Below are 27,803 nucleotides of genomic sequence, written 5' to 3'. Positions count from 1 at the left end.
GCCGCCTGGGTTTTGGAGAAGACACGTGGTGCTGTTGATAGTCCAAAAGGAAGGATCCGGTATTGATAATGACTCTTGCCCACCATAAACCGGAGGAACCTCCTGGGGCCCGGATGTATTGTTATATGAAAGTACGCATTTTGAAGGTTGAGCGATGAGAATAAGGCCCCCTCAACCAGTGATGGGACGATGGTTCTCAGAGTTAACATCATGAACTTGTTGTTGCACACGAACTTGTTGAGGTTCGTGAGATCTAAGATTGGCCTCCATCCCCCTGTCTTTTTCAACGTGAAGAAAGAGTTGGAATAGAACCCTCTTCCGTGAAATTCTGGTGGAACTCGCTCCACAGCCCCTAAGCTAAGTCGTTGTTACGCTTCTGCTTGTAGAAGGGACTTGTGAGAAGGGTCCCTGAAGAGGGATGGGGAAGGGGGTGGGTAGGGGTTGTGATGAGGTGAGTATACCCCGCACTAGAAGAGGGGAGGTGAAAACCTTGTGGGAGGAGGAAGGCCTGCCCCTTCGACCCAACTGGGCATGCTCCACGTGCTGGAACAATATAAAAGGCCAGAGAGCAGCTCAGTCTGGGCAGGCCAGTGAAGAGGAAGGTTCTCTAGACAGAGCTCTAGTGCTGCTACAGTCCTCATCCCAGACAGAGGGAGCTGACGCACCAGAAGGCTGCCACTACTCAGCCCCTATGGAGACCCACGGAGAAACCACTGCCAGGAAGCCAGGAGACCCCGCCGCTACGTGGGACAACGCCCCAGCAGGACCGGTAGGAAACAATCCAGGGAGCGTGCAGGAGCCGCCTCTCCCCCCCAGTATTCTTAGAGTGTTTTGACCAGATTCTCCACCGAGAGGGAGTGGTAGGCAGCCCCACCGCTCATAGGGCCCTGGGTTGGGACCTAGTGGAGCAGTGTGGGCCCAAGTCTCCCTACCAGGGGCTAACCCCAGTCATGTTGACTCTCACTATTAGGACCTACTGCCCTCACACAAGGGCACTCAGACTCTAGTTATTAGGCCCTACTGCCCTGAAGCCAGGAGGGCTTATTGACTCTGGCTATTAGGCCCTTATGCCCTGAACCCAGGAGGACTTATTGGCTCTCACTAGTAGGCCCTACTGCCCTGATGCAAGGGCGCTCAGTGACTCTGGCGATTAGGCCATACTGCCTGGAAACCCAGAAGGCTTATCGACTTTGGCCAGTAGGCCATTTTGCCCAGTGAGTAGGACTATTCACAGACTTAGAGTTGTGTAGGGTGCAAGAGATTTATGGACTAGTAATGCGGCCACAGGAGTATAGACAGGAACAGGATGGTGTAGCCAGTTCTTATCTTGAGGACCCATCAGTCCATAGTAATGAGGGCCCATTGGGAGCAGAAGGACCTCAATCTGTGATGCAAGATGTGGATGTGGTACACTGAATGGAGGGGGTGATCGCTCATACCCTTGACTAAAGCTTCAAATTTGCTGGCATGGATTGAGATGCAGATGTCTAGGCATGCTGCACCTTTCTTCTATTCGGCCTTTGCTTTGACCAGTTATCAAAGGGCCTCTGATGCTGCCTTTGACAGGATGTCTCTCTTGTCCTCTGATGTGGTGTGTATCTCTTGCTCTTATTGGCCGGCACGTATCAGAATCATAGGGCTGGAAGAGACCTCAGGAGTCATCGAGTCCAGACCCCTGCCCAAAGCAGGACCAATCCCAACTAAATCAGCCCAGCCAGGGCTTTGGCAAGCCAGGACTTAAAGAACTCTAGAGATGGAGTTTCCACTCCCTCCCTAAGGAACCCATTCCAGTACTTTCCCACCCTCCTAGTGAAATAGTTTTCCTAATATCCAACCTAGACCTCCCCCACTGTAACCTGAGCCCATTACTCCTCATTCTGCCATTCGTCACTGCTGAGAACAGCCTCTCTCCATCCTCTTTGGAACCTCCCTTCAGGAAGCTAAACACTGCTATCAAAGCCCCCCTCATGCTTCTCTTCTGCAGACTAAATAAGCCCAAATCCCTCAGCCTCTCTTCACAGGGCATGTACTCCAGCCCCCTAATAATTTTGGTTGCCCTCCACTGGACCCTCTCCAATTCGTCCACATCCTTTCTGTAGTGGGGGGCCCAGAATGTGACGCAATACTCCAGATGTGGCCTTACCAGTGCCGAATAAAGGAGGAGAATAATCACTTTTCTAGATCCTCTGGCAACGTTCCTCCTAATGCAACCTAATATTCTATTAGCCTTCTTGGCTACAAGGACGCACTGATTCATATCCAGCTTCTCATCCACTGTAACCCCCAGGTCCTTTTCTGCAGAACTGCTATTTAGTCAGTCGGTCCCCAGCCTGTAACAATGCTTGGGATTCGTCCATCCCAAGTGCAGAACTCTGCATTAGTCCTTGCTGAACTTTATCAGATTTCTTTTGGCCCAATCCTAATCTGTCTAGGTCACTCTAGAGCCCTGCCCTCCCATGTATCCACCTCTCCCCCTAGCTTAGTGTCAATCGCAAACTTGCTGAGGGTGCAATCCATCCCCTCATCCAGGTCACTAACAAAGACGTTGAACAAAACCGGCCCTAGAACTAATCCTTGGGGCACTCCACTTGAAACCGACTGCCAACCTAACATCGAGCCATTGATCACTACCTGTTGGGCCCGACAATCTAGCCAGCTTTCTATCCGCCTTACAGTCCATTTATCCAATCTATACTTCCTTAACTTGCTGGCAAGAATATTGTGGGAGACCGTATCAAAAGCTTTGCTAAAGTCAAGGTATATCACATCCACCGACTTCCCCATGTCTACAGAGCCAGTTACCTCATTATAGAAGGTAATCAGATTGGTCAGGCATGACTTGCCCTTGGTGAATCCATGTTGACTATTCCTGATCACTTTCCCCTCTTCCAGGTGCTTCAAAATGGATTCCTTAAGGATCCCCTCCATGATTTTTCCGAAGACTGTGGTAAGACTGGCTGGTCTGTAGTTCCCTGGATTGTCCTCCTTCCCTTTTTAAAAGATGGGCGCTACATTTGCCTTTTTCCAATTATCTGGGATCTCTCTCGATCCTCATGAGTTTTCAAAGATAATTGCCAAAGGCTCTGCAATTACATTTGCCAACTCCCTTAGTACCCTCAGATGCATTAAATGCAGATCCATGGATTTGCATACATTCCATGTATGCAGAGGATTGTACATGAATCTTTCACCAGTGGAGTACCCTCATCTGTTTTGGCCATGAAGAGTTGAGCTCTGTCAAAGGGTAGATCCTCCACTTTAGTTTGCAGTTCCCTGGGAACACCAGACTGTAGCCAGGAAGCTCAGTGCATAATGATCACTGTTGCCATTGACTGGGCCACTGTGTCTGCTACATCCATCAAGGCTTGAAGCACTGTACAGACAATGGACTGGCCCTCCTTTATGATGGGCTGCAGCTGTGGCCTTTCTTGTTCTGGAAGGCCAAGGAGCAACATTTGAAGTTTGGTGTAACTGGAGTAGTTGTAATTGGCCAGGAGGGCTGTGTAGTTGGAAATTTGAAACTGGATCATAGCTGAGACCTTCTGCCTGAAGTATCTAATATTTTGTGCTTATTGTCCTGGGGGCTGACAAACTGTGGTTGTCTAGACCAGTGGTGAACAGAATCAATGACTTAAGAATTTAGCTGTGGATAAGAAAACAGGAAATCCATGTTCTTTGCGGGGACAAAATATTTTCTATCGGCTCTGCATTTGGTAGGTGGAATAGAGGCAGGGGTTTGCCATATAACCTCCAAAGGCTCCATGATGGCCTCATTTATTGGTAATGCAATCTTGGAAGATGTGGAAGGTTGTAAAATTCGTAATAGTTTGTGCTGGTTTTCCTGTACCTCTTGTAAGGATATGACTTGTGACTGTGCTACCCTTTTGAATAACTTCTGAAATTGTTTCAGATCATCAGCTGGCAGAGAAGATGAGGGAAGAGGAAGTTAATCACCTGGCACAGTAAGGATGGTTCTTTGAGATGTGTGTCCTCGTGGGTGCTCCACTGTTGGTGTTGGGTCGCTCCAGTACAGCAGATCGGAATTTTCACTAGTAGTAGTCAGCTGGACTGTGGATACGTGGCAGGCACCTTGTGCTGTTTGCGCCACACTGCTCCCACATGCAGTCTGGCTCCCGCCAGTTCCTCATGTCTGCCCAAGCATCTGAAAAACATGATTAAAGACCACAAACTCCAAAGTGGGGAGGAGAGCAGATAGTGGAGCACCCTGGGGAAACACATCTCGAAGAATTGTCATTAAAGCATCAGGTGAGTAATTTCCTCTTCTTCTTTGAGTGATAGCCCCGTGAGTGCTCCACTATTGGTGACTTTATAGCAGTATCCGAGAACACATGGAAGGCAGGTCTCGGAGTCATGGTTTAACAGCTATGGAGAGTACTGGTGAGGCTACTGAAGTATTGTTAGATGAGTGCTTGTAGATTAGATTGCGTAATGCTTCAAAAAGTGTCATTGGCAGACCATTTGGCCACACGGCAGATGTCTTGGAGGGGAACCCCTCAGAGGAAAGCCATGGATGTTGCTACAGCTCTCGCGGAACGAGCTTTAGGTGTTCCCAGAAGTGGCTTATTTCAGATGGCAGAACACTAATACATGAAACTATGAGTTTGGAAATGCATTGAAATGAAAGTGGTTCACCCCTGGATCAATCCGCTAAGGAAATTAACAAGCATTCTGACTTACAGAGAGATCGAGTTCTGTCTGTGTAAAAGGCAAGTGTTCTACGCACATCAAGAAAATGAAGAACAACCTCCTGTCGGGATGCATGTGCCTTGGGATAGGATGGGAGGATGACTGATTCATTGATGTGGAAGTCAGAACATCCTTTGGGAATGAAGGAAGGGTGAGGGCACAATACAACATTGTCCTTATTAAAGGTCATATATGGCGGTACCACCATGAGAGCCACTACCTCGCCAACTCTATGGGCGGAATAGTGAGTAGAAAAAACACCTTGATCATCATGATTGAAAGCGGAGAGGTAGCTAGTGGTTCAAAAGGGGGATGGTTAAGGGTGTCCAGCACCATTTCTAGATTCCACGATGGAGGTGATGTTCTGTGTGGCAGGTGAAGATTGCAGAGCCCCTTGATGAATCTTTTGGTTGTGGGGTGAGTGAACACTGAAAAACCATCAATCACATGATAGCAGTGACGGCTACCAAGTGGACTTTCAGTGAAGCAAGGGCTAGTCCTGAGTGCTTCAATAGGAGGATATACTCTAGAATTTCATGTAGAGGCACTGTGTACGGATCGAGGCATTTACCAGAGCACCACAAGACGAATCTATGAAGATAAATGGAACATGTGGTTCACTTTCTGCTATACATGAGCACCTCTTTTACTTGGCTTGAACAGAAAATTTCAGATTCGTGGAACCAATGAGGAGTCAAACCATCAGGAGCAGAACCTGGGGTTGAGGTTGAAGCAGGGTCCTGTTGTTCTGGGTTAACAGGTTGTGGCATTTGGGAAGGGGATAGGGTAATTGAGGAGACATCTGAGAGAGATAAGGAAACCATGTTTGTTATGCCCAGGATGGGGCTATAAGAATCACTGTTGCCCTATCCCTGTTAATCTTTTCAAGGACCCTAGGTATGAGTGGAGTTGGAGGGAAGGCATATAACAGGGGGTCCTTCCAGTTGAGGAGAAAGGTGTCCCCTAGGGATCCTGGTCCAATCTCGGCTGTGGTAGAGTCCAATCGGGCTTCTATAAATGTTAGGACCTGTGTAGGCTGGAGAGTAGATTTTTGGCCGTTGATGATAAGTCCAAGCAACTCAAACATTTGTCTGGTTGTTAGTATCATGCGTGTGCAGCAGATAGTCCTTTTATTAGGTAGCTGTTGAGGTAAGGAAAGAATATGATTCGTTGTTGACACAAGTACGCTCCCACTACTACAAGTGTCTTTGAGAATACCCTAGGTGTGGAGGAAAGGCTGAAGGATAGCCCGCAATAATGGTAATGTTCTGATCTGACTATGAAGCAAAGGAACCTCCTGTGAGCTGGGTGGATAGTGATGTGGAAATAAGTGCCCTGTATGTCGAGAGCTGCAAACCAATCCCCTTTGTCTAGTGCTGGGATAATCGATGCCATAGTCACCATTTTGAATCGCTGTTTCCAAAGGTATCGAATCAGTTTTTGAAGGTCAAGAATAGGCTCCAACCACCCATTCTTTTCCACATAAGAAAGTAGTGGGCGTAAAAGTCCTTGCCTCTGAATTTGTCTGGTACCCTTTCCACTGCTCCGATAGAGAAGAGCTGATGGACCTCCTCTTGAAGTAGATCTTCATGGGAGGGGTCCCTGAAGAGGGACGTGAAGGGTGGGGAGGTGTGAGATAGTGTTGTGAATGGGATGGTGCAACCCGATGCCACAACCTCAAGAGCCCAGCGATTGGATGCAATGGTGGCCTAACAGTGATGAAAGGGCCTCAAACTGTGGAGAAAAGTGGGAACCCTGGGATCATGAAGGTGTGTCATAGGGAAGTTCTGCAAGCCCTCAACCAGTTAGTCAAACCTGCTGCTTATTAAATGTTGATTAGCACTGTGGTTATTTTGAAGGTGCCTTCTCTGAGGTCACTGTCTTGTTCAAGACTGGTCAAAGATTCTTTGTTGGTATCCTGAATATGAAAAATCACTGTGCTTCTGATAGGACTTGAACCACTTGCGACAATATGGGGGCGTGTACATACCCAATGTACGAAGGGTAGTTTTGGAGTCTTTACTTGAATGAAGAACCGCATCAGTCCTTTCAGCAAATAGCTTTTGCCTACCAAATGGAAGATCCTCTACTTTATTTTGCAGCTCATGAGGGACCCCAGCGGATTGCAACCACAAGGCTCTCCGCATAACTATGGAAGTTGCCATGGAATGGGCTGCCATGCTGGCAACATCAAGTGTGATCTGGAGGGCAGTTCTTGCAGAGCCATAACCCACCTGAATGATGGACTTAAGGAATGGTCTTTTACAGTCCGTTAGGTGCTCCATGACGGTAGTGAGTCTAATGTAGTTGTTGAAGTCGTGATTTGACACAAGGGCTGCGTAATTCGCAATGAGAAGCACGAGGATCAAGGAAGAATAAACCTTCCTACCAAAGAGGTCCATTCGTTTGCTTTCCTTGTCTGCAGATACATTGCTATACTGAGGTAGCTTAGATCTCTGCTGGGCGGAGTCCACAACCAGGGAATTAGGATGAGTGTGGGAAAATACAAATTCCACGCCCTTGGTATGCACAACGTACTTCTTATCTGCACACTCGTTAGTTCACAGGGCAGAAGCTGGAGTCTGCCAAATTTCATCGGCAGCCTCCATAATGGCCTCATCCATGGGGAGTACAATTTTGTCCCATTGGGATGGCTGCAGGTTTTTGAGGAGATGGTGCTGCTTTTCTTGCACCTCCATTAACTGAACCTCCTATCTGGTGTCCACTCTTTTAAACAAATCCTGAAATTGCTTCAGTTTCTCTGTGGATTGTGTGTCACCCAGAATGACTGCTTCATCCGGGGATGAAGAGGACTGGTCCATGGGGAAAGCATTGCACTGCTGCCCCTCCAGCTCCAATAGTTGCCCCTCCTCAGGCTCGGATTGCTGAGGTGGAGCGGGGGAGGTCAGAGGTACCAATGCAATATGCAATCTATGTGCAGGCGTAGGGGAAACTATCAATCTGTGTCTGGAAGAAGACCTGAGACAGCAAGGTGAACAGTGCCTGGAGTATGGGCTGTCAGTAATGGTAACGTGCCATCCAATGGGGTGGATGGTCGTAGTGGTATCCACGTCTATGATGCCCATAGTCTGACCCAGTGGGAAGGAGTGTCTTGAGAAGAAAACATTCCTACGGTCTCCATGGTAAGGTGCAGGCACGGATAATTCAGAGAGGAGGCAATCACACGGAACCCCCTTGAAGAAGGGGGAGGAGACATAGACATGTGTTTCTGATGGGCCCTGTGTCATGTTACTGGATCATGAAACTGCGGTGCCAGATGTTCCAGGTTTGTACACTGTACTTACCTGACTTGTCGAAGTCAGTGGAAGAGAGCACTCTGGCAAAGCCCATTTCTTAGTGGGGCCCAAGTTCGGGGAAGTGGCTCTACGCTTTTCAGCCCTGACAGGGTCTGATTGGGCAGTGGACTCTGACGGCTGGAGCGCTTTGTTGAATAGGAGCATACACAGTCGCAGCTCCCTATCTCAGCACGCTCTTGCCATCAGCTTGGAGCAATGTGGACATTTTTGAGGCACATGTGCCTCACCAAGGCACTTTATACAGGCAGACTACAAGTTTCATAGTTTTTGAAGCCCGGAAAGCCTGGCATTGTGCAGAGTCTTCTTTATCTTTTCTTCTGTTATTTTATCTCTCTTCTTCCTTTTTTAAATAAATGGAACAATTAGCTACTTAATTCTAGGATTACTATAACTAATTAACTGGAAAAAAACCTACAAAAGTACTAGCTAACAACTAAATTTCCTATCCCTGACTAGAATCCCTGAGAAGAGCTCGCTCCGTCTACGACCAAGGGTGGCAAAGAAGGAACTGGCGGGAGCCAGACCACTTGCAGGCGCAGCATGACACACACGGCACAAGGCGCCTACCATGCATGCGCAGTCTGGCTGACTACTGCTAGTGAAAACTCCAATCTGTGGCACCAGAATGACCCAACACCAAAAGTGGAACACCCACGGGGACATCACTCAAAGAAACACCACTTCATCTGGGGAGGACAAAGATTCCTGGAGAAGGGACAAGCTGTCTGAGTCCAAATGAGGTGTGTCATCCTCCTCCTCCTCTACTGAACTGGTTTGTCGTGGCTGCCGGCGAGGAGGGGGAGGGATGAGCTGGAGAGGACAGAACCATTTGTGGGGCAGATTTTGCAGGAGTGCGCATTGGGATAGGCACATCTGAGTGACGAGATCAGTGCTGATGAGGTGGTTGAGAGTGATATTGGTCCCAAGGTTCCCAGGGTGGCCACTGGGGTTGATACTGTTGGAGAGGATACGGCCATGGATGGTTGAGCCAAGGAAGTTGAGGAGGGTGGTATGAAGGTCTTGAACCTGCCACAAAATTTCCCAAGTGCTGCTCCCAAGGCATCAAACCATGGGCCCATGCTGCAGAATTAAGCGCACAGGCCTTCACTCCATGCAAGTGCCATGGAAACCACATGTGTGGGAGCTCCCTTTCCTCTGCTCCTCACCATGGCCCCTCTCTGCTGTGGTTCTGATTCCCCATGGCAAGCCCGGTGGATTAGTGAGCCAGTGGATGTGCTGCTCACCATGGTGCCTGCAGCAAGGTGTTCTGATCTCTCTGAGCAGAGCCTGGAACTGATGGCTGCTCTGCTCTCTGGTTCAGCATTATGACTCTGTTCCCATTGGGCACAGGTGTCAGGTTGAATTCCTGTAGGAGGCTACAGTGTTGACAGGGAACAGAAACAATCCTTGATCTGAGAATATAAGAACAGTCACACTGGGTCACACTCATGGTCCAGCTAGTCCAATACCCTGTCTTTCTACTGTGGCTGGTGCCAGGCTGGTGTCAGAGGAAATGAAAAGAACAGGGCAATTATCAAGTGATCCATTTCCTGTTGTTCAGTCCCAACTTATGGCAGTGAGAGGTTTAGGGACGCCCAAAGCATGTTGTGTCCCTGATTATCTTGCCTAGTTTCCTTGGGGGACTCCTGGTTCTTGTGTTATATCACTTTCCTCCACACTACTGATGATTTTATGGACCTCTGTCATATTCCTCCTGTGATACAGCAGGGCCAGAGAGCAGTAGGAGAGTGGTCCTATTGGGTTCTGGGAAACAGGTGGCCGTGAGCCTACTCATAGCTAAAGGTCCCTCCCCCAGCCTTTGGGGAGAATCCACAAGTTCCAGGAATTCAACTAATTGTAAAGAACAACCAAAAATATAACAATAGATGTGAAGGTCAAAGAATCAAACCAAGGGAACCTAAAGGGGATATTGAGCAGAGAACCCTGAATAGCACCCAAAGTCTCAACAGAGCCAGCAGATAGCTCCCAAAGGAATTCTGCCTGGATGCATTAATGGAGTCTATCAAATTTGCCAGAATTAGCTATATTTCAAGTTAACATGGTGGGATACTAGAAAAAGGTTTCAACTAGCAGTAATCACACTTTGGAATAACCTCATTGGCTGTGATACTGCCACTGGGCAAAGCTAGCAGGAGAGTGGTCACAGGGAAGTATAAAAGCCCCAAGATGATTAGTTTTATATCCTGGGGACTAAGGAAAGCTTACTGCAGAGTAATTGGAGCACTGGAGCCAATTAGGGCCCCATCCAAGACTTAATAAAAACCCACCTGCTTCACTCAGGAGGGAGGAGGGAAGGAGAGTTCACTAGAGTTTGGAGGAGTGTTGCTGCCACTCAGAGAACCAGAGGAAGAGAGACCCTGCCCAAGCATAGCAGAGGGGCTTCCTTAGCATGGAGGACTGAGGGCAATCCTACCCATGGAGAAAGAGGGTAAACAGTAGGAGTGCAAACAGGTAACCAGGTGATACTGGGCCACAGCCATCTGGCTGGCCACATGCAGCCTAAAATTTAACCAGATAACTGATTTTATATCCCTAGTAAGCAGCCTATAAAGCTGAAAGGACTGGGACCCAGAGGAAGAGAATGAGCCTGGATCCCTTCCCCACTCTCCTCTCTCCCCCCACCAGGGCATGAGCAGAGCCTACAACACCCAACAATAGGAGCAAGGGGTAATACCCTGACCCACCACAGTAACACTGCCCATTTGCCACACTCCTTACATGTCTGAGCTGAACAGTCCCAGTCTCTCTCACCTTTCATACAGAAGCTGTTCCATCCCCATAAGCATTTTTGCTGCCCTTCTCTGCATCATTTCAAATTCTAATACAGCTTTTTTGAAATAGGCACCTCCTACAACAAGAGAAAGAATTTGGCTGAATGGTACCTTGGAAAAAGGCACATTCCACAGACCCAGAATCAAGGAGTTAAGAGGACCCTGAGTGAGGTGAGTGGACAGTACCAACCTCTCTGAGCCATTGTTTCAGGCTCTCTACAGACCCAGTTAGGTATCGGTTATACTTGAGTCACATATTCAAGGTTCTCTTCATAACCATGAGGGCTAGAAATGTTTTCTAACCAGCTGAGATTGCAGATCACTGCTGTGCAGCATGGGTGAATTCTGCAGCCAGTTCCACATGGGACCCTGCACATAATCCAAACAACTTACCTCCAAAATCACAATCTCATTCAATTTCTCTAGAGCATCAACCCTCAGAACCAACCTCCCCTCAAGAGAGCAGATAATGCATTCCATAGCCACACACTGCATAAGACACTAGACAAAGGCCTAAGTAGATAATGTACTAGCTACAGAGAAGACCAGATTAAAATCACCAGCTACAATGCTATAGCTCCCTCCGGAAACCTTCACAAAATCAATTACCTTAGTAGAATAAAAAACCAAAGGACAAGCAGCTCTGCCCAATATCAACCCAGTCGTCCTAAAGCAGGTACAGTGCCTGGAAGACACCGAGCACAGTGAACTGAGCGCGCGCAAACCCAAGAGAATTTCTACTCTGCTGCCCCACGGTGAAGCAAAGTGAGCCTAATAAACCATCTTGTTAGTCTTTAAAGCGCTACCTAGTCCTGTTTTTTGTTTCAGCTACACCAGACTAACACGGCTACATTTCTATCACCAACAGAGGAGGCTCTCCTGTTGAGAGATAAGGAAGAGAAGCGGCACATAACTCCAAAGAAAGAGATGCTGAAAATTACCCCCCCCCCATGACCAAATCCTATAGTGAGCAGGAATGTGAAAGTGTAACCATTTTCATAGTTAACCGATGAGCCTTGGCTCATTGGTTCACATGCAGGCCCCCTGCTCTGTGCTGCTGTCTCTGTATCAGAGGCAGCAGTGCGGGGGGAGGGTGGGAGCTGATGCACACAGGGAGCTGGCTTAAAGCCAGCTCCCATCTGTTCCCCCCCACACACACATACACACACACACACATAACTGCTGACATTTTCAGTGGTTACACAATTACATAATTAAATGCATTTAACATCCCTAACACTGAGTGACAAGCACTATGTCACAGCCTGCACAGACAACAAGGGGACAAGAGCAAACCCCATCCTTGCTGTGAAGCCCAATGCCTGGTAGATGACAGACTTGGGTGATAACCTGGTGAACAGCGTCAGCAGGAACTGACCTGTTACGGGGTGTAATCACACAAAGACAGCGTGGAAGACATCTTGCCAGTGAAATCCCAGGCTGAGTACTGTCTCCCAGTGGAAGGATGATAAGCCTTGGTTAAAAGCAGATCCACTCAGATACTGGAGGGGACACTCTGAGGATCAGTCCTGCATGAGCCCTCAGGAGAGAGAGGCACTAGGGTGACTAGAGAGACTTTTCCATCCCTGTTTCTTTGATTTCATGACACTTCCTTTTCCAATTCTCTGTAAACCCAAGAGTCTCTGTTCACACATGAAAGGCTCTCCTGAGGGCTCAGTGCAGCCTGGACAGTGCTCCCTTGTCCCTGCAGCCCATGACATGATACCTCCTTCAGTTACAGCACACAGTTCTCCTACAGCTCCGTGTCTCAGATACACACAGAGGCACCCAGTACTGGAGCCTGGTCTCTCGCTCTGTGCTGCTGTTTCTCTGACCGAAGAGCAGCCAAACCCCGAGAACCGTGGCACTGCTGGAGCCCAGCCAGCTGCCCGAGAAGCCCGTCAGGCTAGGCCATCTAAGGTTTGAGGCTCCCTCGGTGAGGCAGGGAGGGGCAGCGTACAGTGGCTTGAGAAGTGATGCAGATGGTACCTCTAACCACATGCTGCAGTAAGAAAAGTGGAAGCACCTGGGAGCAGAAGCGGAGTCTTCCACCCAACCCAAAGTGCACTGCTGGGACTTCACGCTGAGAACGCCTCCGAAGAGCAGCGCAGCCCTGAGACCACAAGTGCACACTCCCCCAGAGGACATGACAATGCGAACAAACATGGGTGTGCATGCAAGCATATCTGTGCGCAGCTACTTGCATGTGCACAGAGTACAAGCCTCTGAAAGTCTCTTGGGGAGTGAGCACACAACCTGGCTGTGCCTGACAGCACCTGCAGGGAGAAGCGCAAGCACAGGCAATGGAAAGCATGTGCCTGGCAGCACAGAGGCGCGTGTGCGCATGGAACTGAAAGCATGTGCGAAGTGATGCATGTGCACATGCTGCTGTCACATCGCTCCAAACCCTGGAAGCAGGTAGACAGCACAGCTCCACGCATGCACAAGGCGACCCCGGTCCTAGGAAACGCTGAACAGAGTCTCATTCAGGCCGAAGTAGAACACAGCTAAAACACACAAAAATCCTTTGACTAATGGGCCAGCGGGAAAGAGGATCTATAATTACCAGTAACTATTTGAGATGGTCGCTGCCCAGAGACGCGGACGGAGCAAAACCACTTGAAACGGGCCCCGGATGAAAGGCGAAGCCTGGGGGGGTTTCAAGCAGTCCCGCATGTAACGATCCCAGCCCTTCCAAAATAATTCTGCCATATTAAAAAACCCCAAACCTCAGCTTAATCGGCCTGCACCACTGGGACTAGTGAGCCCTGGGAAGAGGGGAAGGGAAGCTGAACCAGCTTCCAATTAGAGCCTCGACAGAAAGAAAAACTGGGGAGCTATTCCAGAACAGAGCACTGTGAAGCAGGCCAGGAATGAGCTGACCTGTCCACTTCCAACCACCAGGAAGGACAGACAACAGCACAGGGGGGTAAGCCAGCGCTACCCCAGGCACACAGCCCCAGCCAATAGCTCTCGCAGGGCCATAGTTCCAGCTCTGCACGCTGTTTTATGAGGCGGAGAGAGCTGGTGGGGAGAGGTAGTAGCCAGTATCGTGGCTGGGAAGGAGGGAGTAGGGTGATACCAAGTAGCCCAGGGGGTTATAGTTCAAGGACGTTTCCAAACGGTGCTGTCTCTTCTCCTAGATAATGGCAAGATTCAACTGGCATGGCCCTCATCTGCCCCGCCCCGCCCCACCCCACCCCTCCATAGGCCACCTCTGCCTTGGTCCAGCCCCATCTGTGCTGGGGCACTCAAGAGCCACTGGTCAGCACCCACAGGTGTGGTAGGAGGCAAGTCACAGCAGCATAAGACAGATGGAACCCAGCAAATACTTGCCCACCCCAGGCAGGTCACACACACACACAAACAAAACCCCCACGCCACTCCATGTACACAAACACCACAGCCCCACATACACCTGGACCCCAGGAGCGGAAAGCAGATACCTGACCCCATGTGTGCTGAATGCATGTACTGCAGTGCAGTGAGGGGAAGGCTGGGGGTGTGCACATGCACAATTCCAAGCCACAGCCTGGTGCCCACTGTAGTGAAGACACAGGTCCCAGGGGCTCCCCACACTGAACACTCCGCTGAATGTGATGGGAATGAGGCAGAACTACTGGTTACAGGTCAGTGCTAACAGCGCTAAGCGCAAGATCTAGAAGCTACTCGCAGTCCTGCCACTGACTCACTGATGACCTTGGGCAAGTTCTTTTCCAACTGAGCCTCAGTTTCCCCTGTAGCTGCTGGAGGCAGAGAGGACAAGACAGTCCAGCTGTGGCCCACAGTGGCAGCGAAAGGCCAAGAGCCACCACCAAAAGCTTGAGCTGGGGGCTCATTTCTGTTTGCATTTTCCTGCCACTGAAGCCTGAGAGCTATAGGGCTCGGCGATATCACGCTCAGGGCCCTGGCTGCCACCGTGCCTACACAGCCTGGGACTAGGCAATGCCACAGAGACTATGGGATGGGCTCAGTCATACCAGACACTTGCCTCCTCAGCTCCCAGCTGGAAGGGGACCCCAGAGCCAGGCCAACTGCAGTACCTGCTGCTTCTGTGCGCCCAAGCGTGAGCAGCACCAGCCAGGCTCCTCCAGTCGCCCACTGAATGGTTAGTCTGCCCCTGCCCTTCTCCGAAGGCTGGAGCCCCCTGTGTCAGCAGCAGGGTGAGCACCGGATACCAGGCTCTTACCTGGCAACCTAAACCCCACAGTATCAGGCCTCAGCACTGGGCTGCTCCCGAGCCCCTTCCCCAGGCACAGTTTCTCTGCCCTTGCAGCACCCAACACACTGCACACCCACCCAGGCATCACCTCGGCGATTCAAAGGTAACGACCTTGCTAGAAAACCTGGGTAGATTCCCTCTTCTAGCCTCGCCTCTGTGCCCTGGATCACACCGCCCGTCCATCTTAGGGCATCCCACAGCACCCCTCATCCTGGTTTCCACTGACTGCACCTTACCTGGCTGTAGCCAGTACCAGATGCTGCAGGGGAAAGTGTCCAGCCCTGAATTCACATTGTCCTGTGCACCCACAGGTGACGTGTGCCCTGAGGGGGCCCATAGGGTCCCAAAGAGAGGAGGGGAGGCTCCTACAATTCAGGAGACTTGCACTGGCCTGGGGCAATCGAACAGAGGATGTGCCGGACCTGACAGCAGAGCGGCTGGCACCATCAGAGGGGTCAGCAGGTAAAGTCATATGCCAGGAGCCCTGCTGAAGAGCTTCAGCCCAGCACCCAGAAAAGGGTGGGGAGGACACACGGTTGCTCCGAGCGCCCCCACCTGCCCCTCAAGAGCCAGCATAGCTCCTCCAGCTTGTCTGCTACTGGCCATCAGCAGGCCAGGAGTAAACAGCTGAGCCGGTTATGCTCAGCAAGACCACAAGGGGGCACCCCAGCTCACAGCAGGCTCTGTGTCAGCCTCTACCTAGCAGCATATGGGTCTGGGTTTGTTTATCAAGGGGATTTTTGATTTCCCCAGCCCCAGCCCTCTGCTGCCCACCTACCCACCTCTGCTTCTGGGTTCTGGGCAGGGCCAGGTTTAGCTCCTGTGGCAGGACAAGTGGGTCCAGGGGGACAGGATGGCCTCAGGACCTGGTGGTTTGCCCGCAGACCTGCATGGGGGCGGGTGGACACAGCCTGCTCCATCTCTCCCCCCAGCCTGGGGCCCATTTAACCAAAGTTAATTTCTAACCATGGGTAACCACCAGAGCTGGGATGATTTATCTTCTGCGCCCACCCTGCTGCAGCACTGGCCACCAGCGAGTGGGCTGATAACCCTGTCCCAGCCACTTGGCCAGGCTGGAGCCAGGGTGAAGCTGCAGGAGGCCCGAGGCAGGGTGCTCTCATTCCTGCTCAAGATCAGCCACAGTCCTTCAGGGCATAAGGGGGAGTCTGCTCTGCTCAGATCTGCCCTCAGTAGCATCACTGCACAACACCTCCCAGCAGCCACCAAGCACGGCCTGCATTCGGCAGAGCCCGAGCCGCACCAGACAGGAGCGGATACTCCTGGCATCCAGAGGCCAGGACAATAGGATGCAAATCAGATTCCTTTAAACTTGCCCGACAGCACCCTGATCAGCTGTCCCAGCATGTAAGGGCATCGCCTTGCAACATGGTGCCTTTGCAAAGAGCAAAGCTGCCCCCACAGGCCCGCAGTCAGAATGCCACAGGGCAGAACGGACAGATCCCACTACACACTGATGAATGCAGTCCTGGGCCACCCAGGCATTTGCCAACTGGCAGCCCTGGATTAGCACAAGAAAATGGCAGGACTACTAGAGTGACGAATGCCAGTCTAGGGGCCACTTCAGCCCAGAGGTAGTGGGGCAGAGAGAGGTGCCATAAGGAGCAACTGGGAGAGACTGTCTGATCGTGTCCATGGCCCATAGGATCACTGTCCTGTCACTGTGCCCCACAGTGTGCTCCTTGGGGAAGGGCCTGGCTCTGAGTAGGTGAGCAATGCCCTGCAATGGGACGGTGACCCTGGCCAAGGCCTCGGAGCCCTATCACAATCAGACAACTCCACGGGGCGTAGTGCAGCAAGAACTGCAGGGGGACTGGCATGGCCAGACTTCAGCAACACTCAACAGGCAGCAACTAACCCACGCCCCTAAGGACAGGGCAGCCCTGCCAGCGCGCTGTCCCCAGGTGCTCTGCAGCTCTGCCAGGGAGAGAAGAGAGCCTTGTTCTGGGGCCAAGAGTACACTGATTCAGCGCTGGTCTCCCCTGAGGCTTTGCAGGGGAAGGCTGTGTCTGTGAGCGTATGAAATGCCAGCGAACGCTGGATGGAGATGTATACACATCTGCGGGTCAGTGGGGAGAACCATGAAGTTAAGAGTGCACAGGGAATTAGGGAAGGACGGCTCCCCCGAGCTGTAAACACACAACAAGAGACAGAAGTGAAACCACAGAAGCCAGCGGCAGCCGGGAGCTGTGGAGACAGCCAGACGCGGGGAGGGAGGCAGAGGGGTCGGAGGGACAGGCAAGCTCCTCCAGTAAGTGGTGCATCAGTGGGCACCACGAGAGACTATGCAGAGAAGGAAGCATCCCTTCTACAGGAGGGGAAACCCCTTCCAAAACCTTGCACTCAGCTGTGGGCCCCTCAATCCCAGGAGCCTCCAGGTGCAAAGCAGGATGGAGCCTGCCTTACTACCCTGGTTGGGGGTATCCATGAGCTGGTGGGAGCCCAAAGTGCCACCAAGCTGAGGGAAGAAGAGCGCTGGTCTGCACAGCTGGGCAAACGGGTGACTGGGCAGGGGCTGCTAACTGGCTGCACACATAGGAAGGAGGGAATGACGCTGGAAGGGGGCCCAAGCGGGAGACATGCAAATGGGACAAGCTAAATATGAGGGGAACATCCTGACATTGAGCTGTAACAAGAATGTGGATCTAAGGGTTGACCTCTGCCTGGCATGGCCAGACCCCTGCCCAGCCCCTCACTGGGCAAGGTGCTATGTGCCAGGTGGTGGGGCTGCCTCAGAGGTCCTGTGGGCTGGGTAGGACACGCAAGAGTCCTGTAGGGGCTCAAAGCACAGGCCCCCAAGCACATGGACCACTTAACGACAACACTCAGTCGAATCAGCCAACACCAGCAGGAGGCTCTGCCAAGCCCCGCTCAGCAGAGCAATGCCTGGAGAATCATCCTGTAACCTGTCCCCCATTGAGGCTCATAGCAGCCAAGGGCAAGTGAGTCCCAGAGTCCAGGGCCCTGCTTACACCCTTCTCCTCACCAAGCCAGAGGGCATTTAGGGCCAGCTGGGCCAATTCAGGGTAGGTGCCTGAGAGCTAGAGGGCCTTCTGAGACCCACTGGCTGTCCCCAGAGGCAGAAGTAGATCTGAGTAGGAAGCTACATTCATCAATCCTATAGGGACCCAGGGGTAGGGGGATGCTGGTGCCCCAACACAAGAGTTTTCCCAAGGGTCTTTAACAACAACAACAACAACAAAAATACCATCTGACAAAAAGGGAACCTGCAGGCCCCAGTCAGCCCAGCTTAGGTGTTCAGACACCACAACGATGGACAGGCCCTGCTGAATGCAGTGGGGTTAGGGGAGCCTTCTTGACTGCCACGCAGCCGCCACCAATGGGTTTGTAGAGTCTTAGTAGCACCTACTTCCTGTTTCGGATACACACTTCCCCAGATGATGAATTTTGGAGTGTGAAGACAATTCATTAATTACAACAAACAAAATCAATATTTTATTGCAAGGGGCAGAGTCAGAATTTAAATCATATTTTCAGTGTTGCTATCTCCAAATATTCATAAACAACAAGCCTGGCCCAAAACATTGTCACTTTACAAAATAATCACAGTTACATTCTTTTTATTTTCCCCCTGGCTGTCAAGCTTTTCTCCTTTCAAGTGGAAGTGGAGAATCTCCCACAAAGTCAGGACTCCAGCCCTGGGGGCTTCACCAAAAACACCAAATGTCACAAGACTTGAAACCAAATGAAAAGTCGTTTGTGCTTGTGAAGAGCCCCCTTGCCCTGTTTACCTGACAGAACCTCAAGGAGCTGTATAATTACATTTCCCCTTCCCCATGGACACTGGCTGCTTTCTCCCTTTTAGGAGACAATGAAAAGACCAGTGCAATTTTGCTCTCTCTTCCACATGCATTAGCACAAAGCCCTTGTACTGGGCTCTCAACCCCATGAGGAAGTTTAGATCCACTCCACCAGCTCCTGTCACTGAAAGAAGAAAAAAAATCCAGTGCTGACATATTTCCATTGTCTCTAGCTTTTATAAAGCAAGGTATAAGCCCCTCTCCACAAACCTAGGGCCTAACTTCCACAACAGCATCCTTCCTCCCCCCACCCGTTAATACAGCAAAGGAAAATACAAAGCATAGGGCTCCTCATGAAACCAACAAGGCACTTGTTGAGAGGAGGAAATCGAGGGCTAGAACTCAAACAAGCAGGCAGGAACATGCCTTTGCCGTGCCCCCACTGGATAGGCAAGCTGTAGGGTCCTCGCCCCACATGGGAGCCTCGCACTGAATGAGGAAAGGTGCCATGGTGAGAACAGAAGTACATTTGGGAAGCTCCAGACAGAGGCCTGAGCAACAGCTCCAGAATGCCTCCAGGATGGCACCAAAGTCTTGTGGAATAAGCCCCAAGATGAGTGGGATGCTAGGCACCAGCTGCCCAACAGACTCTTGAGAGGCTGCTTGGAGAAAGGCGCTCTCCTTTCCTTGCTAACTGGGAGAGCTTGACATCACCTGAGAAAATCAGAACAGGCGTAGCTCTGCTGCTGTGGAATGCCAGAGCACCTCTCCACCCCGCTGACAGGCACTTGGAAACTGCCAGCTCCCAGCAGTAATGCAATGCCCCCTTCTCAGGGCACATGGTGAATCCAACTGGCAGGGCAGCTGGGCTTCTGGGAGACTGAATGGAGTCACCAGCTGCAGTATGGCCAGGACAAGAGGGAGAACAGACCAGCACTAGGAGAACATACCCCAGGATCAACACTGATCAAAATGGCTGAGATCTTGGTTTTACCTCTCACCTGAAAGTCAGTCCAGAGCTTTCCCACACTATGCTGGGGGCATTAACACGTTGCTCCAATTGAGAGGGAAGAGCACCACCTCCTGTATCACCTACACAATGCCATGCCATTTCACACCTGGGCAAATACAGACAGGCTCCAGCTAATGCCAGTCAGTGATTCACAACCCCCCAGAGGGTGGATGTGTTTGTGTGCAAGTGGGGGGGAGGCGGGGCTCTGCACACTAGGGATGTTAAATGTCGGTTAATTGAATAGTTGTTTAACCTCATGAATTCTTATGGTTACTCGACTATTCTATAGCTCCCGAGGGTGGGGCTGGCAGCCAGTGCACTCCGGCCCCACTCCCAAGGAGCCCCCTGCCATTCCGAGCTGCTAGCGTGGGGTACCAGGTGGGAGCTGGTCTACGAGGGGAGCCACTTTAAAAACCAGCTCCCCTTGCAGACCAGCTGCCTGTCACCCCTCACTGTGGCCTCTGACACAGAGGCAGCTGTGCAGGGTGGCAGCAGCCCCTGTCCGGGGGGAGGTCTGAGCTCCCGGACCTGGTGCAAGCTGGAACTGAACTGGGCTGCCTGCCTGCTTGGCTCCTAATACACCTTAAATGCAGAGCTGCAGCTGGGGTAGGTCCCGGCTCTGATGCAAGCCAAGACTGAGCCAGGCTGCAAGCCAGTCTGCTAAAAAATTTCTGGCAGGGGGAGGGGGGGAGAGTGGGAAATGCATGTAGTCTATAGCATTAACCTATAAGCTTTTGCTTATCTGTTAATCGACTATACTATTACATTCCTACTGCAGACAGGCCAGTGATCCCCAATCCCAAGGTGAAGGGGGGCTGTGCAGACAAGAAGTTATATAGCAATCACAGCTTACATGCAAGAGAGCGTCCATTCAGTCTGGAAGCGCTCTTTCGAAAAAGCAGATCACTATCGATGCACTTTTGCAGTGTGGACACTCTCTTTCGGAAGATCTCTGCCGAAAAAAGTTTCTTCCGAAAAAAGCCTGCAGTCTAGACATAGCCCCAGAGTGCTGCATTGGACAAGACAGTATGGGGAGGAGGTGGGCAGCTCTCAGTGGTGAAAGAACAGGTTAAAGACTATTTAGAAAAGCTGGACATGCACTAGTCCATGTGGTTAGATCTAATGCTTCCAAAGGTGCTGAGAGAATTGGCTGATGTGATTGCAGAGTCATTGGGCATTATCTTTGAAAACTCATTGCAATCAGGGGAGATCCCAGACAACTGGAAAAAGGCAAATGTAGTGCCCATCTTTTTAAAAGGGAAGAAGGAGGATCTGAGGAACTACAGATCAGACAGCCTCACCTCAGTCCCAGGAAAAATCATGGAGCAGACCCTCAAGGAATCCATTCTGAAACACTTGGAGGAGAGGAAGATTAGGAACAGTCAGCATGGATTCACAAAGAGCAAGTCATGCCTGACGTAGCCGACTGCCTTCTATGATGAGATAACTGGCTCTGTGGATATAGGGAACATGGTGGATGTGCTATACCTTGACTTTTAGCAAAGCTTTTGATACAGTCTCCCACAGTATTCTTGTCAGTAAGTTAAAGAGGTATAGCTTGAATGACTACCCTATATAATGGATCAAAAGCTGCCTAGATTGTTGGGCTCAACGGGTAGCGATCAATGGCTCGATGTTTAGTTGGCAACTGGTATCAACTGGATCGGCCGAGGGGTCGGGCTGGTTTTCTTCAACACCTTCAATTAATTATCTGGATGAGGGGACAGATTGCACCCTCAGCAGTTAGTGTAGACACTTAGCTGGTAGAGAGGAAGCTACACTGGAGGGTCAGGACAGGGTCCAGAGTGGCCTAGACAAAATGGAGGATTGGGCCAAATCTGAAGAGGTTCAACAAGGACAAGTGCAGAGTCCTGCACTTAGGACAGAAGAATCCCAAGCACTGCTACAGGCTAGGGACCAACTGGCTAAGTGGCAGCTATGCAGAAAAGGGCCTGGGAATTACAGTGGAAAGAAGCTGGATATCGGTTAACAAGGTGCCCTTGTAGCCAAGAAGGCTAATGACATATTGGGGTGCAATAGGAGGAGCAATGCCAGCAGATCGAGGGAAGCGATTATTACCCACCATTCGGCACTGGTGAGGCCACTCCTGGAGCACTGTATCCAGTTTGGGCCCCCACAACAGAAAGGGTGTGGACAAGAGCTAGGTACATCCATGGAAGTTAGGTCCATCAATGGCTATTAGCCAGGATGATCAGGGTTGGTGTCCTTAGACTCTGTTAGAAGCGTGGAATAGATGACAGGATGAATCACTTGATTCTCTGTTCTGTTCATTCCCTCTGGAGCACCTGGCATTGGCAACGGTCAGAAGACAGACTACTGGGCTAGACAGATCTTTGGTCTGACCTTCCATGGCTGTTCTCATGTTCTTATGACACACTGGAGAGAATTCTACAGCGGCAATGAAAATGATTAGACTCTGGGGCACATAACTTATGAAGAGAGGTGAGGGAACCAGGCTTTTTTAATCTACAGAAGAGAAGAATGAGAGAAGATTGGATAGCAGCCTTCCCTGGGAGGGGAGTTGCAAAGAGAATGGAGCCAGAGTATTCTCAGTGGTGGCAGGTGACTGAACAAGAAGCAGTGGTCTCAAGTTGCAGTGGAGGTCATTTAGATATCTGGAAAAAACAACTTCACTAGGAGGGGGTGAAGAACTGGAATGGGTTGCTTAGAGAGGTAGCAGAATTTCCATTCTTAGAGGTTTTTAAGGCCAGGTTTCACAAAGCCCTGGCTGGAATGATTTAGTTGGAGGTTGGTCCTGCTTTTAGCAGTGGGTTGGACTAGATGATCTCCGGAGGTCTAGTCCAACCCTGATATGCTAAGTCTATGACTACCCCAACTTTCTAAGTTGTGTCGCTACTGCTGCCAGAGCCTTCATATAGAAGTCAGAAAAGGAGCACTCAGTACTGAAAGGGAATCTGATTGACCACAAATTACAAGAATCATTTGGGAGCGGGGTCACCATGATATGAAAGCATGTGTCCTGGGGGTCGAGGGCTGCATACCAGTCTCCCAGAGCGAAAGATAGTTTTATTGCTGCAAGTATCACCACCCTGAATATCTGTGCCTGGATGAAGCTGTTCAACATTCATAGAATCATTGGGTTGGAAAAGACCTCAGGAGTCATCAAATCCAACCCCCTGCCCAAAGCAGGACTAATCCCAACTCAATCACCCCCTCCCTAGGGGGCCCAACCTAGTGCTTCCCCACCCTCCTAGTGAAATAGTTTTTCCTAATATCCAACCTAGACCTCCCCCACTGCAACATGAGACCATTGCTCCTCGTTCTGCCATCTGCCACCACTGAGAACAGCCTCTCTGGACCCCCACTCCCTTCAGGTAGTTGAAGGCTGCTATCAAATCCCACCCCCCCACTCTTCTCTTCGGTAGACTAACTAAGCCCAAATCCCTCAGCCTCTCCTCGTAAGTCATGTGCTCCAGCACCCTAATATTTTTCGTTGCTCTCCGCTGGACTTTCTCCAATGTGTCCACATGCTTTCTGTAATGGGGGCCCCAGAATTGGACACAATATTCCACATGTGGCCTCACCAGTGCCTAATAAAGGGAAATAATCTGCCAGCGAAGTTCCTACTAATGAACCCTGATAAGCCATTAGCCTTCTTGGCTACAAAGGCACCCGGCTGACCCAAATCCAGCTTCTCCTCCACTGGAACCCCCAGGCCTTTTTCTGCCAAACTGCTGCCTAACCAGCTGGTCCCCATTCTGTAACAATGCTTCGGATTCTTCTGTCCCAAGGGTTGGAACTGAGGGATACGGGTACCAATCTCTAGTCCTTTGAGTGCCTCACAGTGTTCATGCTTTGCCAGTGCCAAGCATGGAGGCAGCTATTGGTACCAGACGATAATGGACACCATGGGACTTAGAAGTATCTTAAGCCTTCTTAGTCTGGTATCCTTGGTGTCGAAGGAGCTTGTAGACTCAGCAGAACTCTTTTTAAGACACAAGCAGCATTAGATGGAACGGGGTGGACTGCAGCCAGTGCGTAATGGCCCTGTCACGTGGCAGGGTCCTGACCTGTTGTAACCTTGACCCATGCCAAAGGCTAGAGCTAGGGCACAAAGAGGAGTTGCTCACCAACATCCCTTCGTGTCACAACTGTATAACAGGGGCACAGGAGGACAAGATAGGATGGGCAGGAGAATGAGAGCAGCTGGGAGTTTCATGGGGCAGTGATGCACTGGGGGCGGTGCTAAGTGCTATTCTACTGGTGGAACCTGAGATCTCGGACTGTCCCACTTCCAGATATCCTGGAAGCCCGAGACTTCTCCCACTGGCTCTGCCCATTCCCTGACTGCCCCCAGGGAAGGGCAAGAACTGGGATCATCCTCATGGAAAATGGTTCCCCAGAATAATCCCCCCCAAACCAGTACCACTGAGGCAGGGTGACAGAGAAACCCCTCCTCCCCGTACACACGCCCTGCCACCCAATCACACTATGCCCCAGCTATGACACAGGAACTGCCCCTCCCACCGGACTCTGCTCCTCTACCATGCTGCCACTGCCCTGGGCTCAGCTTTAGATACAGGCCCTTATCTGGTGAAAGCAGGTGAAAGATATGCATACATGGGCTGCGAAATCTGCAGAAGGGTCATGAATATGGATGAGCTTTTGTGAGCTCATGAATATTAATGGCCACTGTGGCTTTTAGGAATATCAACATGGCACCAAGTTCTAATATTAATCTTGGCAGTGCAAGCGCAGCAATAGCCTCACTTTCAGTCAACCCACCACTGCGGGGTTGCCACTGCCCCTGACAGACAGACATGAACGCATAGCAGGACCAGGGTCCTGTACCACCCACTCAAGTTAATCTCCCCTTGCTCTAAAGTGCCCGGCAGGGCTGGTGGCTTGGGCACAGGGTGAATAGGCCAGGTCCTGCTGGCCCTAAAGCGAAGTGCCCGTGGGCAACCCAGCTGCAGCATCACTCCTGGGCTCTGCCCTCTCCAGTGAGAGAGAGCTAAGACATGAGGAGCAAGCCCCACACAGGCACAGCCTAGCAGCTGGTCACCCCTGCTCACTTGGCCAAGCTGGAATAAGTGCCAAGCCCACTGCTGAAGACCCAGACATCAGACACAGGGAGTGGCTGCCAGCCCAGGTGGGGAAGGAGCACAGCGGGTGCCAGGCTGCGGGTGCGTGCAGGGCGTGCCTGCAACAAGCCGGCCGCTGGAGGGGAAGCTGCGCTAATTGGTTCCGTCCGCTCTGAGTGAGCGGCTGCCGCCAGTTGGCAGGGCCCGCACGGCCCATAACGGCTAATAACGCTTTAATAAGTGCCTTTGATGGAGTTTACATGAGGGAGAACGTGGATTCCCCAGAGAGCTGCGGGCAGCTGGAGAGTCCAGCTGGCCATGTCACCTCCAGGCCCGGTGGAAAGGCAGCAAGCGCTGCCCTCCTGTGGGTGAAGGAGAGGCTGGGAGAGCAGACAGGCCCTGCCAAGAGCAGGAGTGGGGCCCAGCAGCCCTTCCTTCCCCGTGTCTCTGGCTGCAGATTGAGTGCAGGCTGCACTAGATGACAAAGTTTTACTAGGTTATTCTTGGAGTTCTTTGGGCTCCTCCCAACCTGTCTGCAGCCGCCAGCCCGTCCCAGTGGCTCCCGAGGGCTGCCCAATTAGAGAAGGACCTAACAAACATTAAAACCATTCACAGGCGGGGAAGCAAACACTGTAGGTGCTCACATGACCCACAGGCATCATCCCCAGGGAGGCTGGCTAGCTCCACAACCCTACGCCCCTGAATTGGGAACAGCAGCTACACTGGGCTCCCAGCAGTCAGGTGATGCTAGAAACTCTGACATGCCAAGGAGGAGAGACCGAGCAAGTGCCTATGAAAAGCAGTTGGCTGGAAGCAAGCCTTAACATGGGGAGAGACCCCGACCAAGGGGGCTATCCAGCCATAGGACCAGGACCCTGGCTTTGTTAAGGGCCTAGAGGAACAAGGTGGTTCAGTCATGATCTGAGTTTGCCAAATCTTCACAGGAAAACAGTCATCAATCACTCCCTGAGGATTTGGGCCACAGTTGGAGCTTTTCAGAGCGCTCCTAGCCCAACAGCCAATGGCAAAGCAAGGGCTGGAGAATGGGACATAGGGTCCAAGCAGAGCAGCACTGGTCCAGGTGATGTGTTCGCAGCTCAGTACTTTCGTTTGGCCATGGAGGGATTTGGGGTTAAGTTCCTCTCCCCACGATGCTCCTTCAGGGTCCTGCTGCCCCTCCCCTCAGGAAGGGCAGCTCCCTCAAAAGGTAAAGCAATGGGAGGTCAAACAAACCGCTATGATGTGCTTATCAGAGGCAGCACTGCAGGCGAGGAAGGTGGCTCCATGGGAGCCGGCATGCACAGGAAGCCAGCACATACGAGCTCCCGCCTCCCACCTCTGCCTCTGATACAGCGGCAGCAGTGTGGGTGTGTGTGGCTGCGTGTAACTGTGAGGGTTAACCACGACTTGTGTACACAGGCACACACACATTCACATCCCAATTTTACAGTGCCCTGGTATGCTGCACAGAACCATAAATGAAGAAACCCCACCCCCAGGCTTTGAGGAGAAATTCTACCATCAGGTGTGATGGTCTGCATTCATTCTGGGGCACTGTGCCTCCCTCAGAGGCACCGGAGACCAGATGGCCTGGATCTGAGCTGGTCCCATTCAGGGGAGGGAAGGCAAGGGTTAGGCAGTAATTCATGTGGCGTGCAGGTGTGACTGGGGAAAGCCCAACGCAGCAGCCTCCTAGGCCACAAAAGCCATGAAGTGAAAGTGACCAGGAAGAGAAAGGAAGCTGGCCAGACAGGTGGAGCTAGGAATGAAAGGCAGGATAGCAACTTGAGGGACACTCACACCACAAGGCGCAATATTTATTCCTCTCCCTCCAGATGCCTAATGGGACAGAGGGACAAGCCAAGGAGGGCCCAGACATTGAACACTGCCAGGAAAATTACAGCCTGAGTGTTTTCAAATCGTGCAACTTGATTCTGCACGAGTGGATGCCCCCCACATTTCTAACAAATTAACGCCCCCCAACCAGGTGTGTCTGGCTCCACCTGGAGCCAGGCTGGGCCTGACAGCTCTCCCCACGGGCCCAGTGAGGCCACTGAGGTAAGAGCGGCTGTGGAGCTGCGTGCCATGCTCTCTCCACCCTCCTGGCCTCACAGCATCCTCAGCCAGCTGGGCGTGGGGTCACACCCAGGCATGTGAACCCAGGTCTGCACAGGAGTAACCTTCTAGTCACACAATTACTATATTATGTAGCACTAATAAAAAAAAGTCTTGAAGGTTTCCTAGTGCCACATAGTAAAGTATTTATAGAATTCCAGGCGTGAATGGTCTGCTCACAGGCCACGCTCCTCCTCGGCGTCAGGATCGCCAGGAATTATTCTGTGCAGTCACATTGTTGTATTCACCCAGAGACTGAGTTTAGTTGCAGACACCCAGGCAAACAGGCTGTCAGTGTTCCAGTCCCAGAAGCCTCACAGGAAAAGGGCAACTGAGCTTTCTTTAACAAACTTATTTCATTTTAAAAAGAACCAAGAATAGAATAGTGTGGGGGGGGGGTAGGGAGAGCGGGTCCGGATTGTGGGGCAGTGAGAGGGAGGAACCCACGGCTGGGCTGGCAGGGGCTTAGGGTCTGGATTGTGGGGCACCAGCAAAGCAGTGTGAGAGGAACCCAGGGCTGTGATGGCAGGGGCCAAAGGGTCAAGACTGAGTGGTACCAGCAGCTTTGGGTGTGAGATGAGCCCTAGGCTGGGAGGACAAGAGGCTGCAAATCGGGACTGAAGGGCACCAGCAGAGCCGGGAATGAGAGGAGCCCTGGGCTGGGATGGCAGGGGGCTGCGGATCGGAACTGAGGCTTCGTTAGAGCTGGGTGTGAAAGGAGCCACAGGCTCCCAGCGGGCTGAGAGTCGGGACTGAGGAATTACAGTGGTGCTGTGTGAGGCTGGGGGCAGAA

At 51.4% G+C, this 27,803-nt stretch overlaps 1 protein-coding gene and 1 non-coding gene across 3 annotated transcripts in view; both read right to left on the bottom strand.

The window, feature by feature from the left end:
* Nucleotides 1-27,803, bottom strand: part of NHEJ1 (non-homologous end joining factor 1) — a 165,093-nt gene that overhangs the window by 80,319 nt on the left and 56,971 nt on the right. The window lies entirely within an intron of this gene.
* LOC112544616 (U4 spliceosomal RNA) lies at nt 10,035-10,172 on the bottom strand. The gene has a single exon (XR_012905501.1). It is a non-coding gene; the product is annotated as a U4 spliceosomal RNA (small nuclear RNA).

Source organism: Pelodiscus sinensis, chromosome 7 (genome assembly GCF_049634645.1).
Source record: "Pelodiscus sinensis isolate JC-2024 chromosome 7, ASM4963464v1, whole genome shotgun sequence".
NCBI lineage: Eukaryota > Metazoa > Chordata > Testudines > Trionychidae > Pelodiscus > Pelodiscus sinensis.
Note: the sequence above shows the minus strand (reverse complement) of the source record. Positions and strands in the feature narration are given on the sequence as shown.